Below are 21101 nucleotides of genomic sequence, written 5' to 3'. Positions count from 1 at the left end.
TCAATTGATAGTTATGATTTTAAAAGATTTTAACAAATGATAAAATTAAAAAAGTATTCTGCTTTTACCATGTCATTTTATGTTTTCAATATAATTCCAGTAACATCTACAGTTTTTTTAAGGAAATTAACAATTCCATTCTGAAATTTATATAGAAATACACAAATTCAAAGGAATCTCGAAGATTCACACACACACAACACACACACACACACACAATATAGTTTGGATGCTCACTCTATTGAAATTCAAGAATTTCTATGAAGCTTCATAATCAATGTTGTTTGGTGTTGGCACGAAGGTAGACACTGAGAACTTGAAACCAATAGAAAGCCCAGAAATATTACTATCAAACTAATTCTCTGACACTGATTCTTCATCTCAAAATGGATGCAATAATACCAAACAAATGGGATGTTATCAGTATTTAATGAGATCCTATATATACAACACTTGCTATTATGTCATGAACATATTAATCAATTATTTAAGTCTCTCTCTCTCTCTCTCTATATATATATAATTACCAAATATATTATTATTATTTTTTAAAGATTTTATTTATATATTTATTTATTTATATATTTTATTTATTTATTTGACAGACAGAGATTTCAAATAGGCAGAGAGGCAGACACAGAGAGAGAGGCGGAAGCAGGCTCCCTGCTGAGCAGAGAACCCAATGCGGGGCTCGATCCCAGGACACTCGGATCTGCCCTGCTGAGGGCAGAGGCTTTAACCCACTGAGCCACCCAGGCGCCCCACCAAATATATTATTTTATATAAACAATAGCATTATTAATTATTTTTATAGTAGCTTTTGTATATTTTACATACCCACAACCAATACATTGTTAATCCTATGTCAAGTATTATAAATAATCGCTTAACTGGGATTTCTGTCTCTGGCTTCCAACCCCTTACTGAACCTCACCCCACTTCATCCAACACACATGAAAATCTTTATTAAAATTATATCCCTTATTATCTCTCATATTATTATCTCCTATCTCCAAATTCCCTTTCACTTTCCCATGTATATTCTCATGGTCTTCTCATGGTTTCCCATTTCCTAAAGATAACGGGAAAATTCCTAACCTTGCATTCACAGCTTTTATATCATAAACTACCTCTCTTTTCTAACTTAGCTGTCAATATGTATTCAATTGGCTGCTTCCTGCTACATAACTAATCACCTCAGATGACGAAGTGTGCACAAATGATCTCCAGCCTGTGTGTTTAAAAAGTTCCCCATGGCCATACTCAACAGAAATTTCAAGTAGTAAAAAATTTATGTGATCTTAAAGAACTCATAATTTATTTTCTATCTCAGAATACCATATGAGAATTCACAATTCAATAGAATCTAGGTATGTATTGCTTACTAGATGAAAAAGCTTAATACATTCAAGGTTACATTAATCCAAAGGAATTTTTTCAGGTAATGCAATTATTCATAATATGACATAATGGAGAACAGAAACAACGTGACAGAGTTTGTTCTACTGGGACTCACAGAGAATCCAAAGATGCAGAAAATCATATTTGTCATCTTTTTGGTGATTTACATCATCTCTGAGGTAGGAAATATACTCACAGTGGTCACTATCATTACCAGCCCATTATTGGGGTCTCCCATGTACTATTTCCTGGCCTATCTCTCTTTCATTGATGCCTGCTATTCTTCTGTTAATACCCCTAAACTGATCATAGATTCACTCCGTGAAAAGAAGACCACCACATTCAATGCATGTATAATCCAAATCTTTGGGGAACATTTCTTTGGAGGGCTGATGTCATCCTACTTACTGTGATGGCCTATGACCGTTATGTGGCCATCTGCAAGCCATTGCATTTCACGACCATCATGAATCGGCAGGTGTGTGGCCTGTTAATGGGAGTGGTGTGGGTGGGAGGCTTTCTTCATGGAGCCATACAGACCCTCTTTATCATCCCTTTACCTTTCTGTGGCCCTAATGTTATAGATCACTTTATGTGTGATCTGAACCCTTTGCTCAATCTTGCCTGCACTGATACACACACTCTAGGCCTCTTCGTTGCTGCCAACAGTGGTTTCATTTGTGTCTTCCTCTTCCTCCTCTTGATGGTCTCCTATGTGGTCATTCTGCATTCCCTAAGGAACCTCAGCTTGGAGGCAAAGCGCAAAGCCCTCTCCACCTGTGTCTCCCACATCACAGTAGTTATCCTATTCTTTTTTTTTTTTTAAGATTTATTTATTTGACAGAGAGAGATCACAAGTAAGCAGAGAGACAGGCAGAGAGAGAGGAGGAAGCAGGCTCCCCACTGAGCAGGAGCCCGACGTGGGGCTCGATCCCAGGACCCTGAGATCATGACCTGAGCTGAAGGCAGAGGCTTAACCCACTGGGCCTCCCAGGCGCCCCTAGTTATCCTATTCTTTGTGCCCTGCATATTTGAGTACCTGAGACCTACTGTTACTTTATCTATTGATAAAGCAGTCGCAGTGTTCTACACTATGATAACACCAATGTTAAACCCGTTAATCTATACCTTAAGAAATGACCAGATGAAAAATGCCATTAGGAAATTGTGTAGAAGAGTTATTTCAAGTGAGAAATGAATATGCCTGGAGCTCAGCACTGATTCAATGAAAACAAAGGTCAAAAGGACGTTTTGGAAGTTCTGAGAAAGGAATGCTTACCAAATAAAGAAAAAATAAACTACTATGAATGCTAACTTCTGAAATGAGCGGAGCAAAAATGCATGCAAGAAAGAAAAAAATTACCATAGCTTTTTACATATATACATACATATATATGTATATATACAACGTGTAGTATAGCCATATATATTTTCATATTCACTATGAATATTTACTATCCATATATCACTATCTATAAAATCTAATATATTTTATTAAGAATTCTGCTCATTTTTATATACCAGTGTTGATGATACAACATGCTTCCTATAAAATTAGAGTATAAAATGACCATATTATTGTAAAAGTGAAGAGCTCTTTAACCACTGAGGGATAATGAAGATTACCCCAACTATCCAAATTCCCTTGTATACTTCAGAGTCATATTGTATTGTTCATGTTACCCTTCTTAGGCTGCTAACCCATTACAAAGAATCATGACTCAAATTAATGAGCATCTTATTATCTGAGAGGAATTTCTATTAAATAAAGTCACACTCCGTAGAGTACTTGACTATTTGTTAAAAATAGTTTCTACAAGTCAGCACAATGTCTCAGGCACAATAAATATTGAATGAGTGAACAATGGCATGAAGGAAGGTGACTAACGTCAAGAAAATTTAAACCAAAGAAATAATAGTGGAGACAATGGCCTTTATTTCCTGCTTTTATCTGATTCAAACTGAGATTTCTAGTGACATCTCTTTTAGGAAACCACAGATTTTTTGAACTCCTGATTAGATTATGTATTTACAAAGATTGAAAATGAGATTCTCAATGGAGCCAATATCTTACATTGATATTTACCTGCTTTTACCAAGATTTCATCATCATATGAATGTGAGCTGTTCATGACATTTTTCTGTCAATTAGATTATTTCTAGGTAACATTTCATTATGAAAAGTTATAAAAATATGTGGCTCCATGTATACACAAAACAACTTTAGTATAAATATATTACATTTTATATATGTGTGTGTGTGTGTCTGTTTGTGTATGTGTGTGTGTATAATATTCCTCATTCGTCTATCAATAAATATTTCTAGACAAAAAATATATCAGACACATTGAAGGTTGCTGAGCCTTCAGTGGTGAATAGAGCTGAACAAAGGTCTTGCAAGCAAAAAGCTTCAGATCCACTGAGAGATACCCAGAGGGGAGCAGAATATGATAAGACCATGTTATAAATGGGAAGGTAGTGGTAGCACAGGGGGGCAACGAAAGCATGTTTGAGGGACACACAACAAAGATCGGGAGGTCAGGAAGATTTCCTAGATGAAAATATCAAAAATGGACCCAAAGGAGGAAAGGGAATCATGAGAGTGAATAGGCATGTGTTAGGGTAAGATTATTCTTAGGAGAGGTTGTATAACAAAGACGAAGGGTGAACAAGAGTATGCAGAAAACACAATCTTTTAATATGCTTCTGGCTATTGGCTCATCTCTTCATTCAATAATTTAGCTTCTTCTGTGTGTCGGGTTATAAGCTGGACACTGAGCTCCTAAAAGTCTACTACTTAGTAAGACATGAAACTAGAAAGTTAGTAATAGGGAAGATAAGAAGAGTCTCATATCTGTGATAGAGCTGCATGCCAAGTACCATGGGGAACACATTGGAAGGTTCTTCATCCCTTTGCATGGCCTGGAGCTCATTTCTCTTGGCAGTGAATAATACTCCACTGTCTGATGTTGCAGTTTGTCTATCCTCATCTACTGAAGGATGTCTTGACTGCTTCCAGTTGTATGGACAATTATGAATAATGATGCACTTAAACATGTGTGTGCAGGGTTTTTTGTAGACATAAGATTTTAACTCCTTTGGGTAAATGACAAGGAGTGGGATTGCTAAACTGTTTAAGTTCTATAAAAAACTGACAAACTATAAAAAAAAATTGGCTGCACCATTTTGCTTTCCCTTCAGCAATGAATGAGAGTTCTTGTTCCACATCCTCACCCGCATCTGTTGATGATGATGTACCATATTTTGGCCACCCTAGTATTGCTTAAAAAAAAAAAAAACAACAACAAAAAAAATCTCTTTTGAGTCATTTGTTTATCCAAAATGTGCAGATTAAGTAATTCAAGAAGGCCCGTGGACTTGAAGCCAATTGGTATAAACCTCACAATTAAAACATGACAGGTTCAGAATCGATGGCATGCATGTTTGACCTGACATAATGATATGGAAGCCCATCTATCACTGAATTCTAAGATCAAAAGAGTGTGCTCTGGTCAACTTATGATGAATTCTAAATACAACAAATGTTTACTTAAAGTTAGGTGATTCCAAGGACATTGGGTCATTACCCAAAGTTACTGGGGTGTTAGCAATGGAATCAGAATTGTCTGTTAGAATACTGTTTCATTTGTTCTTCAAGTCTAAGGATTCACATTGCACAAGTAAACCCATTACCATTCAGAGACAAATGTGAATGCCAATTTTCTGGGTGGGAAGGAGTGACATAACAGACACGTGTTCCCACATGATAAGGTAGCAAAGATGGAAAAGAGAGAATCATCTCTGAAGAGACTGGACAGCTACTAAGGGAAGAAGAAGTAGAGGGGATAAGATTAAAATGTTGGGTAAGGGGACCTGGGTGGCTCAGTCATTAAGGATATGCCAGGTCCTAGGATCAAGCCTTGAATTGGGCCTCCTGCTTGACTGGAAGCCTGCTTCTTCCTCTCCCGCTTCCCCTACTTGTGTTCTCTCTCTTGCTGTCTCTCTTGCTGACAGATAAAAATGTAAAATCTTTTTAAATATAAGTCAAATAAAAAGGAAGGTAAACAGCTGATGTGAGAGGAATCCAATACATTTACCATGAGAATTTTCATTTATGGGTACAGAATGGAACCAAGGATCTAAGTTTTATGCATATTGACAGCTACTGTTGGGACATAATGAATCCACAGAGCTTTGGTCAGAGATCTAGGGAATCTCAAGGACACCTCAATTTTTCCCTTGATCCATTTATGATACCATGTGACATAACCAGGAGAGAAATAGACTTTTTAAAAACAACACTTTTAAAAGATGATACTATCTTCTTCCTTTATTGTACTGTTTTAGAGGTTTATCACATTGTATTATTAATAGTTTGTTCCCCCTTAGAAAGAATAGTATCCCACTGTATGGGTTATGACATTTTTGTATACTTATTCACTAGCTGATGAACATTTGTATCATGTCCACATAAGGACCACAGTGAATTATGCTCTGTGAACACTCATGTAGAAGACGTAGGGTGGACATAAATTATCATTTCTCTTGGGTTGATACCTAAGAGTGGAATTGCTGTGTTATAAGATAAGTGTATGCTAGCATTTTAGGAAACTGACAAAGGGTTTTCAAAAATAATGGTGCTATGTTACATTTCCACCAGCAATGTATGATCCCATTTCTCTGCAACCTCAACACAACTGACGTTTCAGTCATTTTTTTTAAATTTATTTAGTATTTATTTATTTATTTATGGGGAATATTTTCAGCATTTTTAAAGTTAAGGTTTTTTTTTTTTTTCCAAGTTTCTATTAAAATTCCAGTTAGTTAACATACAGTGAAATATTAATTTCAGGTGGAGAATTTAATGATCCAACACTGATATTCAACACCTACTGCTCTGGGTAATCTCAAATGGAGTAACAATTAGATGGTATCAAATGTTCTAATGATGTAATACTGTATTTTGTGTTTGAAGACAAGCTAGGGATTTACCTCTAAGCATTGGCATATTTTTTGATAAATAGTGTTTGCATTAACTTTATTTTTTAACTTTATTTTTAATTATTCTCTAAATTCTATTTCAATTTCCTTTCACTTTTTATTAAAAATGTTTCTAAATTAACATACATTTGCAATTGAAATTTACCCTTTTATTATTGTTTCATACCTTATCTGCATTGTCATTAGATATATTGCTCTGAATGACTCAGATATTTTGACACTTGTTGGGGAGGGGAAGCGAACCATAAGAGACTATGGACTCTGAAAAACAACCTGAGGGTTTTGAAGGGTCAGGGGTGGAGGTTGGGTCAACCTGAGGGTTTTGAAGGGTCAGGAGTGGGAGGTTGGGGGAACAGGTGGTGGGTAATGGAGAGGGCACGTTTTGCATGGAGCACTGGGTGTTGTGCAAAAAGAATGAATACTGTTACGCTGAAAAAATAAATAAAATGAGAAAAAAAAAAAAAAAAAAAAAAAAAGAGAATATACTTGTGGCATAAAACAGGATGAATTATTTTAAATAACTCATACTCAACAGCTGATGAGTGTACTGTTTTTTATGTATCTGGCCACTTTCAACGCTACTGCATTTTGAGTGCCTGGGTGTCTCAGTTAAGTGTCTGCCTTCAGCTCAGCTCAGGTTCTCAGTGTCCTGGGATCCCCCTTGCCATAGGTCTCCCTGCTCTGTGGGAAGCCTGCTTCTGCCTTTTCCTCTACCTGCCACTTCCCTTCTTGTGGTCTCTCCCTCTCTCCTTCAAATAAGTAAATAAAATAAATCTTTAAAAAATAAAAATAAAATAAAAAACAAATACAACTGCATTTTGACTATTCTATCTTTTTCATGCTTTCAGTTACAATTTTTTTCATGCCCTAGGAGTTACCTGTATGTTTTGTATAAAGCGTGTATCAATAGATGATGTACAGTCAACAAAAGACATGTTTCAAAATATTGCAAGCAACTGTACTCATAATATCCTTGCATAAGAAATGCCTGAATGTTTAGCAATGAAGGAATGGGTCAGTTGTCACATATCCATGCAGTGAGATACCCCTGATCATTGAAAATAATCTGGAAATAGATAAATCATAAAGAAAGAGTCTCATGATCATACTGAGAAAAACAGACACTGAAGAGTAAAATCTGCATTACTGATTTTCTACAAATTCAAACACTAGGTAAACTTCATTTGTTTTATAGATAAAGATAGTGATTACTTTGCAAAGGTGGTCATTTTAAAGAAGTATGAAGAGGCCAACAGGTGTACTGGTCATTTGTGACTCTTTTTTTTTTTTTAAAGATTTTATTTATTTATTTGGCAGACAGAGATCACAAGTAGGCAGAGAGGCAGGCAGAGAGATAAAAGGAAGCAAGCAGGCTCCCTGTTGAGCAGAGAACCTGATGCAGGGTTGGGACCCTGGGATTATGACCTGAGCCAAAGGCAGAGGCTTTAACACATTGAGCCACCCAGGCACCCTGCCATTTGTGACTTTTAATCTGATTGCTGATTCCATGATATTGTTTTACCCATTTATTGATCTACCCATTCTACACATGAAGATGATCTTTACTCTGGTAACAAAGTTGGTCATTTTAGGCACATGATCTTTCAAAATTTAGACTGAGAAATGTCTTACGATGTATTTGCAAAACATAAATCTTGCAATAGATTTGCTTCTCTATTATGGGGTGCCTGGGTGGCTCAGTCATTAAGTGTCTGGCTCAGGTCAGGTCATGATCCCAGGGTCCTGGGATCGAGCCACACATCAGCCTCCCTACTTGCTGGAAGCCTGCCTCTCCCTCTCCCACTCATCCTGCTTCTGTTCCCTCTCTGTTTCTCTCCCTGTCAAATAAATAAAAATACAATCTTAAGAAAAAAAAACCCAAATTCACTTCCTTATTAGTAGCTGCCGAGAAGGCAGTTTGCCCAATTTTTCTTTGTTATAAAAGTACTGTATCCCAATTCCTAGCAGCAATGGCCACAATCACCACACTGTGGAAAGAACCAAGATGACCTTCAACAGATAAATGGATAAAGAAGATATGACCATATATACAATGGAATACTATGGCCCCATCTTAAATGATGGATACCCAAGTTTTGTATCAACAGGATGGGGCTGGAGGAGATTATGCTAAGTGAAATAAGTCAAGCAGAGAAGTTAATTATCTCATGGTTTCACTTACTTAAGGAGCATAAGAAATAACATGGAGAACATTATGAGAAGGAAAGGAAAAGTGAATTGGGGTAAATTGGAGGGGGAAATGAATCTTGAGAGACTGTGGACTCTGAGAAACAAACTGAGGGTTTTGGAAGAGAGGGCTTGGGGAATGAGTTAGTCTGGTGGTAGGTATTAAGGAGGGTACATATTGCATGGAGCACTGGTTGTGGTGCATAAACAATGACTCTTGTAACACTGAAAATATAAAAAAAAGTTTATATATGATTATCTCTTAAGTATATAAACCTATATGTCCTGTGTTATGAGGTAGAAGGAATAAAATATAATCTGTAAACACCAAAAAAAAAAAAGAAAGAAAAAGCAACTGTTTAATTTTTCTCCCACATTACCTTTTCCTGCTATTCCTGCTTCCTTGCACAGTGCCTCCAGAATGCCTCTAGTTCCTGCATCGCATGTGTAGAACCCAAAACAATTTCAGGGACACCTGAGTGGTTCAGTCAGTTAAGCCTCTGCCTTCAGCTCAGGTCATGATCTCTGGGACTTGGGATCAAGCCCAGGGTCCCACTCCTGATCAAAAGGGAGTTGGCTACTCTCCCTCGCTCTCTGCTCCTCCCCCACTCTCCAGTGTGAACTCTCAATAAAATAAAATCTTAAATAAATAAATAAAACTCATCATTGTAACTATCTTCCATCTCATAAAACTCCACTATCCAGTCCCTTCTCTGTCACAATTGCTATGTTCTTAGAAGATCTTATTTTACATGCTATAAAACATGAGCAAAAGTTCTTACACTAAAGTTGTAAGGTTTTAAAACATTATCTGTTTTCACTAGACAAACTTTTTCAGAAGACACTTCATTTTCTTACAAGATGACTTCCTTTAGGTATTGTGCTACAGTGGCTTTTTGTGATTAATAAACTTTATTTTCTAAAACAGTGTAATTTCATACACAATAGAGTGGAAACTACAGAGATCCCATACACCCTGTCTCCCTTCACTGGGACAACCTCTCTCTCCAGAGTGCTACATGTGTTGAATCAAAGGAAGCCGCAGCAAAACACCACGATCACCCCAAATTCAGTTTACATCAGGATTCATCCTTAGTGTTGCACATTCTGAGGATTTTGATATGTATGACTTCACTCTCCAAAATTCAGGGACGTGGAGAAGAGTTTCCCTATCCTAAAAATCCTCTGTGAACGACCTATTCATCCTCCCTAATCCTTGCCATCGAGGGACTGATCTTTTTGCTGTTTCCATAGTTGTGTCTTTTCCAGAATGTCATGTATAGATGGCCCCGCACTCAAAATCCTTTAACTTGTACTTTTCCGACAATACGGTGTTGTAAAAGTGATACACATGCCATAGAAACTGTACTTTCAATTTTGAATTCAGGTCTTCCCCCATGTTAGTGATAGGCAGTACAATCCTCTCTTGAGATGCTGGGCAGGGTCAGCGAGGCCCAACTCCCAGTCAGCCAAGAAATCACGAGGGTCAACAATCAATACACTTACAAACATGTGTACCCATGTAGCCATTCTGATTTCTATGTGCCCTAGACTATTTAATAAATTGCTTGAGATAATGCTTTCATACAAAATAGGCTTCATAATCGATGACATTGCCCAACTGAGGCTAAAAATGTAAGTGTTCTGAGCACACTTATGGTAGGCTAGGCTAAGCTATGAGTTTTGGTAGGTCGGGAAGATTTCATGCATCTTTAACCTGAACGAGGGTGGCTCAGTCAGTTAAGCAGCTGCTTTCGGCTCAGGTCATGATCCCAGGGTCCTGGGATCAAGTTCCACATCTGGTTCCCCACTCAGGGGGAAGTCTGCTTCTCCCCTCCCTCTGCCCTCCACCCTGCTTGTGATGTCTCTCTCTCTCTCTCACACATACTCTCTCACTCACTTTCAAATAAATAATAACATCTATAAGAATAAAAACTAAGACTCTTAAAAATGATATTTTCTGCTTATATTGGGTTCACTGGGACATAACTCCCTTGTAAGTGGAGGAAGAAATCTAGTTGAAATCATACAAAAGGAGGCACCTTCACTTTGGCTTCTTTCATTCTGAAACATGTATTTAGGATTCTGCATTATGTGTACATTTTGGATTATACTATTTATGAAGGAAAAGAACCTGTCATATTTAAACAAGGTTTCTCCCACATATTCAAGTTTTCCTTTATTATAACAGAATGTAGAGTGCTACAAACTTATCATGTTTGTCTCAGAAGAAATTCTCTGTTTTAGGAATACAGATGATTTGAAATTTTAGAATTTTTTTATTGTACATATTAAAGCATTTGCTGGTCTTTTACAAAAAGATTTTATGTATTTATTTGACACAAAGAGAGAAAGAGTGTGAGAGAGAGGGAGAACAAGGAGGGAAGCAGTAGAGGGAGAGGGAGAAGCAGGCTCTCAGCAGAGCAGAGAGCCATATGGGACTCGATCCTAGGACCCAGGTACCATGACCTGACCCTAAGCCAGTCACTTAACCAAGTGAGCCACACAGGCACCCAAAATGGTCTTTTTAAAATAGGAATAGAGAGGACTGCTTATATTGAAAATTGGGGAAACAATGAAATTCACTTCCTACTTGAGGATTGTTTATCTAACTCTACTGTTTTGCTCCACAAAAGACAGGATTTTGCTTGTAGCAAATGTGCCATTGAAAATAAGGCATGCTAAAACTTGTTTAGAGTAATCAAATTCTCATATGCTGCAAGAGAAATTATATGCTTTAGAGTGAAATTATAGGAAATAAATATTTTAAAAACCCACATAATTAGCCTAGCACATGTGTGGTGGGACCCTTCCCAAACCAAGGTGACAAGGGTAATTCACTGACCATAAGATCCGAGTGGCTGTCTGGTTAGATTTGGGGCTGCATCAGGAAGCATTTCATTCTCAGATACTCACTCTTCCTGTTTGTCTCTAGTACCAAAACCTGAAGTCAAATGCAGAGAGTTACAAACCTAGAATTCAAATAAATCCAGATGAATTCTCTGGAAATATTTTCAAATGTCCTAACGTTTCTACAGTTTCTAAGGGACGTACCTTCCCATAATCACCAAGACTCAGTGGTGCAAGAAGTGGATCTTCATCCCTCAGGGAAGCAGCCTGAGAATTTTGAAAGCAGATATAGCTGCTTAATGATAGCTCAGAGGGAAAATAAGCAACATGGGTTTTTATATTTATTTTATATTTATATTTATATTATTATCTTATTTATATTATATATTATTTATATTATATTATATTATTATATTATATTTATATTATTATATTTATATTATTTTATATTTATATTAAAAGCTAATAAGAGTATATAGGTCCCAGGAATCGTCCCGTTATTTTATGCCTATTTTCCTGAAGACAATTCGGTTCAGAGGAACACAATAAAAACTTAAATGACAATGTGAAACTTTATAGGTCTTTGAAATCTTTATGTAATTATAATCCCAAAGACATTTCTAGACAGATCTTGGCCCAAGAGTTGCAAAGACATTGTCTCATTAACGTGCTTGGTGCTCTAGGGTATAAACTCTCTGCAGTTGCCCCCATAGGAAAAAATTGGCCCCTTTTCCTTGAAGGCCTCAAAAGCCTATAGAGTGTGACTGTCTTGTGCTCCAGCTTTCTGAAGAATAGGAGGGAAATTGTAGCCTGTAATAGCATCAGGTTAGTGCAGGAAAAGATGAGATGAAGAAGGACAAGGAGACAAGATGACTAGTTTTAGTCCTTTTTTCGGAAATTATCGAGCTCTTTGGTGTGCAGGGCAGGTAGATAAATGAAATCAGTGATTTTGATATTTTGTTGGTTTGATGTTAGCATTGATGAATGAGCAGATGGAAAACAGTAGGAAAGAAAAATAAAAAAGAAAGAAAGATATAAAGAGCTCTTCTCCCTAATTTGGGAGGGAGGAAATGCACAAATATTGTGAAAAAATCAGACTAAGGAGCCAAGTACATCAAAACCGATAATGTGATTCCCATCTGGTTCTTTCTCTGCTCACTGACTAGTCACAGGTGGTTTAGACTCAGCCTCATCTGCCTGCACCGAAGCCAGTCAGTCTCTCTCTTCCACATGCCAACACATGCGTGTGACGTTTTTATATGCAAGAAGGGTCAGGAAATCAAATTCTATAACATTTAATCTGTTTCAGATCAATCCACTCAGTCAAAGGACAACAAAAATCTGCTGAGACATTGTTGGTTGGATTAAGCTCATTATATTACCTCTTGTTCATGGTAATGCATATTTCAACACACATATTATTAGCTTTACTGTGTACATAAAAACACAGAAGGTTCTGAAGGTTGAATAACTAGTTCAAATAACCAGTAAGCAACTGGAGCAAGAACATGCTTGTTTCTAGTTTCCTGCTTCCTTTGGGGCTTTAAATGTTTAATAACCCTGAGGAAATGAGAGATTCAAGCACTTTGTCTTAAAGGACATGATAACCCAGTGATTTAGAGCTTATCTATAGCAGTGTTATCCAGTGTTTACCAAGCTACGCTCCAGAGCTAGCCTGCACAGATCCATGTCAGGATACAGCTGGTCATATCTCCAACCTTCTCCTCTACACACACAATGGACAACATTTAGAGAAGGATGCCATTTAATTTACATTCTCAACTGTTCAGTTCATCCCTCTTTGTAAACTAGCTCTGCTGCATAGTTGTAATTTTGGTGAAGAAGTGCAAATCATCGTTTTTTATGAACACTTTTTTTTTTTAGATATATTTATTTATTTTAGAAGGAGAGAGAAATAATGAGCATGGTGGAAGGGCAGGAGGAGAGAGATAGAAATTCTCTAACAGACTTCCCCCTGAGTGCTGAGTCCAGCAAGGGTGCTCTATCTCAGGACCATGAGGTTGCAATCTGAGCCTAAATCTGAATTTCAAAGCTGAACCAAATTCTCCACCACCAAGGGGCCCCTCTTTAGGACACCTTCGTTGCACATGTTTAGAAAATTTTTCTTATAATCCAAGGTCATGAAGATCTTTTTCTATGTTTTACACAACATTTTTTAACTTTTACATTCCACATATAGCTCTAAGTCCATTTTAAATAAATCTTTACAGGTATGATATACAGATAAAAGTCTTTTCTGTTTTGTTTTGTTTTGTGCAGTAAAGATGCCCAGTATTTCTACCCTCATTTTTTGCAAAAAATATTTTTCACCACTCAATTGACTGCAGACTTTGCAGAGATTAGTGGACCATGTAAGTGTGGGTCTACTACTGGGCTCTCTACTTGCTTTGTTGGTCTTCTCAGGTGTCATTATTAAAATACCACATCATTTTGAACACAACAATTTTGTAACATCACTGGAAATCAGATCGTGTAAGTTCTCAAATTCTTTCTCTTTTTATGTTGTGAGACCTAATTTAGGACCTTCTTATTTCTATATGAGTTTTAAAACTGTTTGGAAAAGTTTGAATATGTTCCTGTAATTATGCTTGAGAAAGTGTGAATCTGGAAATGCCTTTGGGGAGAATTCACCTCTTAATAATGTTGAGACATCTGTCCACAAACAGTATTTCTTCTGCTTATTAAGGTGTTTATATTCTCTTAACAAATATTTTGCTTTCAGAGTCCATTTTCCTTTTATCTTGCTACATTTATTCTTTTTTTTAAATTATTTTTATTAACGTATTGTACAATTAGCCACAGGAGTACAGGCCTGTGAATCATCAGGCTTACACTTTCACAGCACTCACCACAGCACATACACTCCCCAATGTCCATAACCCAATCGCCATCTCCATAATGTACATTTATTCTACTTATTTTATAATTGTAGTCATTACAAATGGATTATTAATATCTAATTTCTGTTTGTTAGTTACTAGTACAAACTATGAAATTGAACTCTGTATATATTGTTGTTATGACTTGATATTATGCTAAACTCACATTAGAATGTAGGAGAACTAAAATTGTCTGTACTCACAGTCAAATGATTCCCTGTACAAAAGTTCTAAGTGTCCGTGTGCATGTCTACTAATGTAATAGTGTTATATACACTTGCCTCCAAAGTAGTAATAAAGCAATTATAATTATTATGATTATGTAAAAAAGAGATTAATAGTTTGGTGTTGTTAATTATAACAATATAGAGCATGGGTAAGAAACTTAAGGAAAATCATGTACTATTATAACCTGAAGGAATCTCGGTTCCGCCCTTAATTAGCATCTTGATCTTGCCAGGATCTTTAACTTCTCTCTCTTTCTATTGCAAAATGTATAAAATAGTATGAAAACAATAGCAGGAATTACCTTACAGGTATATGGTGGGGATGAAGTCAGCAAATGTCTCCAAACTCATTCAGAGCCACTAAATATTCAACTTAATAAATATAATTATCATTATAATTAACCTAAGTCTCTGACACTGCTTTCTCATCTCACAATGGATGGAATAATACCAGCCACAAAGGATATTGTCAGTATTTAATGGGATCCTGTGTACAGAGCACTTGTTGCTATGCCATGAATATAGCAATCAGTTATTAATACATACATATCAATACACATATATATACATATATGTATATGTATGTGTGTGTGTGTCTCTGTGTGTGTGTGTGTGTATATATATATACATATATATATATATATACAGTATTGTATTTAGACAAAGCATTATGATTTATTTATGGTCACTTTTGTATACTTTCTTTACAGACAAACCACCAATGCCCTGAAATTCATCTGTTAATTAGTAGAAAGAACATTGTAAATGGGGTTTCTTTCTCCAGCTTCCATCCCCTCAATGAAACTCACCCCACTTCATCCAGCCACATGTAGAACTTTATTAATATTATATTCCTTACTCGCCCTTCCTCATATTCTTCTTCACTTTTCCATTAATAGTCTCAATTTCTGCCATTGGTTCCCTGTTCCTAGGAAGGAAATAATCAAGATTAGAAATAATCAAGATTAGAGTAGAGATCAATGAGGTAGAAACCAGAGATATAGTAGAATACATCAATGAAACTAGAAGCTGGTTTTTTGAAAGAATCAATAAGATCGATAAACCATTGGCCACACTGATTTAAAAGAAAAGAGAGAAAGCCCAAATTAATAAAATTATGAATGAATAGGGAGAGATCACAACTAACACCAAGGAAATAGAAACAATCATCAGAAATTATTAGCAACAGTTATATGCCAATAAGCTAAGCAACCTAGATGAAATAGATGCATTCCTGGAAAACGATAAGCTCCCAAAATTGAACCAGGAAGAAATTGACAACCTGAATAGATCTAGTAATGAGATTGAAGCAGTGATCAAAAACCTTCCAAAAAACAAGAGCCCAGGACCTGACGGATTCCCTGTGGAATTCTACCAGACTTTCAAAGAAGAAATAACACCAATTCTCCTGAAGCTGTTTCAAAAAATTGAAGCAGAAGGAAAACTTCCAGACACTTTTTATGAAGCCAGCATTACCCTGATCCCCAAACCAGGCAAAGACCTACCAAAAAGGAGAATTTCAGACCAATATCACTGATGAATATGGATGCCAGGATTCTCAACAAGATCTTTGCAAACAGGATCCAACAGTACATTAAAAAAGATTATCCACCATGACCAGGTGGGATTCATCCCTGTGTTGCAAGGATGGTTCAACTTTTGCAAATCAATCAATGTGATAGAACAATTCAATAAGAGAAGAGAAAAGAACCATGTGGTCCTCTCAACTGATGCAGAAAAAGCATTTGACAAAATCCAGCATCCGTTCCTGATTAAAACGCTTCAAAATATAGGGATAGAGGGAACATTCCTGAACTTCATAAAATCTATCTAAGAAAGACCCACAGCAAATATCATCCTCAGTGGGAAAAAGCTTGCAGCCTTCCCGTTGAGATCAGGAACACAAGGATACCCACTCTCACCACTCTTGTTCAACATGGTATTAGAAGTCCTAGCAGCAGAGGAGCGCCTGGGTGGCTCAGTGGGCTAAAGCCTCTGCTTTCGGCTCAGGTCATGATCCCAGGGTCCTGGGATCGAGCCCCACATCGGGCTCTCTGCTCTTCAGAGAGCCTGCTTCCTCCTCTCTCTTCCTGCCTGCCTCTCTTGCCTACTTGTAACCTCTGTCTGTATAAAATATTAAAAAAAAAGAAGTCCTAGCCACAGCAATCAGACAACAAAGAGAAATAAAAGGTATCCAAATTGGCAAGGAAGAAGTCAAACTCTCTCTCTTTGCAGATGACATGATTCTTTATATGGAAATCCCCAAAGACTCCACCCCCAAAATACTAGAACTCATACAGAAATTCAGTAACGTGACAGGATACAAAGCCAATGTACAGAAATCAGTGGCTTTCTTGTACACTAACAATGAAAATACAGAAAGGGAAATTAGAGAATCGATTCCATTTACTATAGCACCAGGAATCATAAGATACCTGGGAATAAACCTAACCATAAAGATAAAGGATCTGTATTCAAGGAACTACAGAACACTCATGAAAGAAATTGAAGAAGACACAAAAAGATGCATTCCATGCTCTTGGATTGGAAGAATAAATATTATTAAAATGCCTATACTGCCCAGAGCAATCTATACTTTTAATGCCATTCCGATCAAAATTCCACTGGTATTTTTGAAAGAGCTGGAGCAAATAATCCTAAAATTTGTATGGAATCAGAAGAGACCCCGAATTGCTAAGGAAATGTTGAAAAACAAAAACAAAACTGGCGGCATCATGTTACCTGATTTCAAGCTTTACTACAAAGCTGTGATCATCAAGACAGTGTGGTAATGGCATAAAAACAGATACATAGACCAGTGGAACAGAGTAGAGAGCCCAGATATGGACCCTCAACTCTATGGTCAAATAATCTTCGACAAAACAGGAAAAAATATACAGTGGAAAAAAGACAGTCTCTTCAATAAATGGTGTTGAGAAAACTGGACAGCTATATGTAGAAGAATGAAACTCGACCACTCTCTTACACTGACACAAAGATAAACTCAAAATGGATAAAAGACCTCAACGTGAGACAGGAATCCATTAGAATCTTAGAGGAGAACATAAGCAGTAACCTCTTCAATATTAGCCACAGTAACTTCTTTCAAGATATGCTTCCAAAAGGAAAGGAAACAAATCCAAAATGAACTTTGGGTACTTCATCAAGATAGAAAGCTTCTGCACAGCAAAGGAAACAGTCAAAAAAACAAAGAGACAACCCACGGAATGGGAGAAGATATTTGCAAATGACAGTACAGACAAAAGGTTGATATCCAGGATCTATAAAGAACTCCTCAAACTCAACACACACAAAACAGATAATCACATCAAAAAATGGGCAGAAGATATGAACAGACACTTCTCCAATGAAGACATACAAATGGCTATCAGACACATGAAAAAATGCTCATCATCACTGGCCATCAGGGAGATTCAAATTAAAACCATATTGAGATATCACCTTACACCAGTTAGAATGGCCAAAATTAGCAAGACAGGAAACAATGTGTGTTGGAGAGGATGTGGAGAAAGGGCATCCCTCTTACACTGTTGGTGGGAATGCAAGTTGATGCAGCCACTTTGGAGAACAGTGTGGAGATTCCTCAAGAAATTAAGAATAGAGCTTTCCTATAACCCTGCAATTGCACTGCTGGGTATTTACCCCAAAGATACAGATGTATTGAAAAGAAGAACCATCTGTACCCCAATGTTTATAGCAGCAATGGCCACGGTTGCCAAACTGTGGAAAGAACCAAGATGCCCTTCAACGGATGAATGGATAAGGAAGATGTGATCCATATACACGATGGAGTATTATGACTCCATTAGAATGGATGGATACCCAACGTTTGTAGCAACATGGACGGGATTGGAAGAGATTATGCTGAGTGATTTAAATCAAGCAGAGAGAGTCAAGTATCATATGGTTTCACTTATTTGTGGAGCATGACAAAGAACATGGAGGACATGGGGAGATGGAGAGGAAAAGGGAGTTGAGGGAAATTGGAAGGGGAAATGAACCATGAGAGACTATGGACTCTGAAAATCTACCTAAGGGTTTTGAAGGGGCGGGTGGTGGGAGGTTGGGTAACCAGGTGGTGGGTAACAGGGAGGGCACATACTGCATGGAGCACTGAGTGTGGTGCAAAAACAATGAATACTGTTATGCTGAAAAGAAATAAAAAAAAATAAATAAATAAAGTAAGAGAAATTATAAAAAAAAAGAAAGAAATTTGCTAAGGAAGTAGATCTTAGATGTTTCACTCCCCCCACACACAAAAAAAGGTAATGTGAGGTTGATTGATGGATCACCTGACTTTATTATAGTAATCATTTTTTTAAAGATTTTATTTATTTACTTGAGAGAAAATAAAAGTAAGAGGCAGAGCATGAGCAGAGGCTGGAGGACAGAGGGAGAGGAAGAGCAGTCTCCCCACTGAGCAGGGATTTCCCCTCCCCAATGTGGGACTTGTGAGATCATGACCTAAGCTGAAGAGAGATGCTTAACCTGTTGAGCCACACAGGTGACCCTGTAGTAGTCATTTCACAATGTATACATGTAATTGCATTTTGTACTTTAAGCTGACACAGTGTTGCATTTTGTACTTTAAGTAATTGCATTTTGTACTTTAAGCTGACAAAATGTTGTAGGTCAGTTCTGTCTCAGTAAAAGCTGGGAGGGGAAACAGATGAAATCAAAATAAAGACTAGGGTTTAGTTAATATTAATGAATCAATATTGGTTTATGAATATTGATAAATGCAAAATGGCAATGTAAGATATTAACTGTGAGGAAAACAGAAACTGTAGTACCCTTATAGAAATTCTATATGACTGAAATATTTCAAAATTTTCTTTTTTTATTTTTTAATTTCAAGCATTTTATTAAATTCCAGTTAGCCAATATTTCAATTTTATCATATAGAAGTGCTTTCAATGCTATAGCCCAAATGTTGTTTTTTTTTTTTAATTTTGCATATAACTCTGCTCACATCATCTCAAAATCCCACACAATTAACTACATTTCCAATATCATTTTTGTATGGTAGAATGTGTCTTTGACTAGCTTGTACTTATAATCCATAAATCCTACTTCTGGCATCCATAAATGATACCAAAGGAACAATTACTCTGTGATATATTTTCCTATCTCCCTCATCCACATCTAGCTGTTCCTCCTATTTAAATACAGATGTTTAGGTATGACGTTTGACACCAGATTTTTCTCACAGGATTTTTCATCTCTGAATTTCTCAGAGGATTGACAAAGGGATTGAACATAGGAGAAATGGTGGTGTAAAATAGAGCAACTACTTTATCTTCAGGAGGAGTGGTCAGAGGTCAAAGGTAGGCAAAGATTGAAGACCCCCCAAACAAGACTATCACAGTGATCTGAGCCCCACAGGTAGAGAGGGCTTTGTGTCTTCCTTCAGCTGAGTGGTTTCTTAAAGTGAATAATGACATAGGAAAAAAATACAACCACAAATGTCACCAAGGTAACCAATCCTGAATTTGCAACTACAAAGACACCAGAAAAGTGGTTATCAGTACAGGTAACTTTCAGTAAAGGGAAACTTCATAGAAGTAGTGATTGATTTCGTTAGGACCACAAAAGGGCCACTGGGTTGCCATAAGAAACTGAGTTTAGGAGTGGAGATCCCCACCAGCCCAAGTAGCTAAGACTAAAAGATTGCACCTTGTCCTGTTCATGATGAGTATGTAGTGAAATTTATAGATGGCAACATAGAGATCAAAGGCCACGATGGTCAGTATAGAGACCTCAATGTTTCTAGAGAAGTGCATGGAAAGAGTTGTCACATGCAATTATGATAGAAGACGGATTTTCTTCCCTCTAGCAGGTCACCAGTCAGTTTGGGCGTCATACAAGAGGTGTAGCAGTTGTCCATAAAGGATAAGTTGTCCATAAAGGACTGAAGAAATAGTACATTGGTTGGAGAAAAAGAGGGCTGCAGTAAATAGAGATAAGTTTTCCTACCAACAAGGTAGGAACATAACACAGTAAGAAGAGAACATGAGAAAATATTTGTATGTTATAATTATAAGAATATCCCAAAGGGATGAATTCTGAGGCATTCCTCTATTTCTCCATATACTTTAGTTTGCAAATATCTGAAAAGAAAGAAAACATTAATTTATATAAAAATTATCAACATGATAATTATATAAAATTTGCCAAAAATATGATTGGGCATTATAGAATATTCACACAAATTATTCTTGTTATTTAGAATTAACTTTCTTTTTGTATTATGTATTGTATTTTACAAATCAGTTGTGAAATCTAATGTGAAATGGGTATAATAATATAATTTTTTGACTTCACTTTTAATAAGACAAATGATTATTTGATGTGTTAGATTATGTTAAAGCAACCAAATATAACTGCTAGTTATATTATTTAGGGAACGGAAGTTTAATTAATTAAAGTTTCCAAAGAAGCAAAATCTTTTGCACATTTTTAACTATGGATAGGGTCAAAATATGGAATTGCTGAAGCATATCTGAGTTGATTG

The 21101-nt window shown here is 36.7% G+C and overlaps 2 pseudogenes; both read left to right on the top strand.

Moving 5' to 3' along the window:
* LOC123948505 overlaps positions 1-21101 on the top strand; it is a 372440-nt pseudogene that overhangs the window by 136062 nt on the left and 215277 nt on the right.
* LOC123948503 lies at positions 1470-2599 on the top strand (annotated as a pseudogene).

The sequence above is a fragment of the Meles meles genome, chromosome 8 (assembly GCF_922984935.1).
Source record: "Meles meles chromosome 8, mMelMel3.1 paternal haplotype, whole genome shotgun sequence".
Taxonomy (NCBI): Eukaryota; Metazoa; Chordata; class Mammalia; order Carnivora; family Mustelidae; genus Meles; species Meles meles.
Note: the sequence above shows the minus strand (reverse complement) of the source record. Positions and strands in the feature narration are given on the sequence as shown.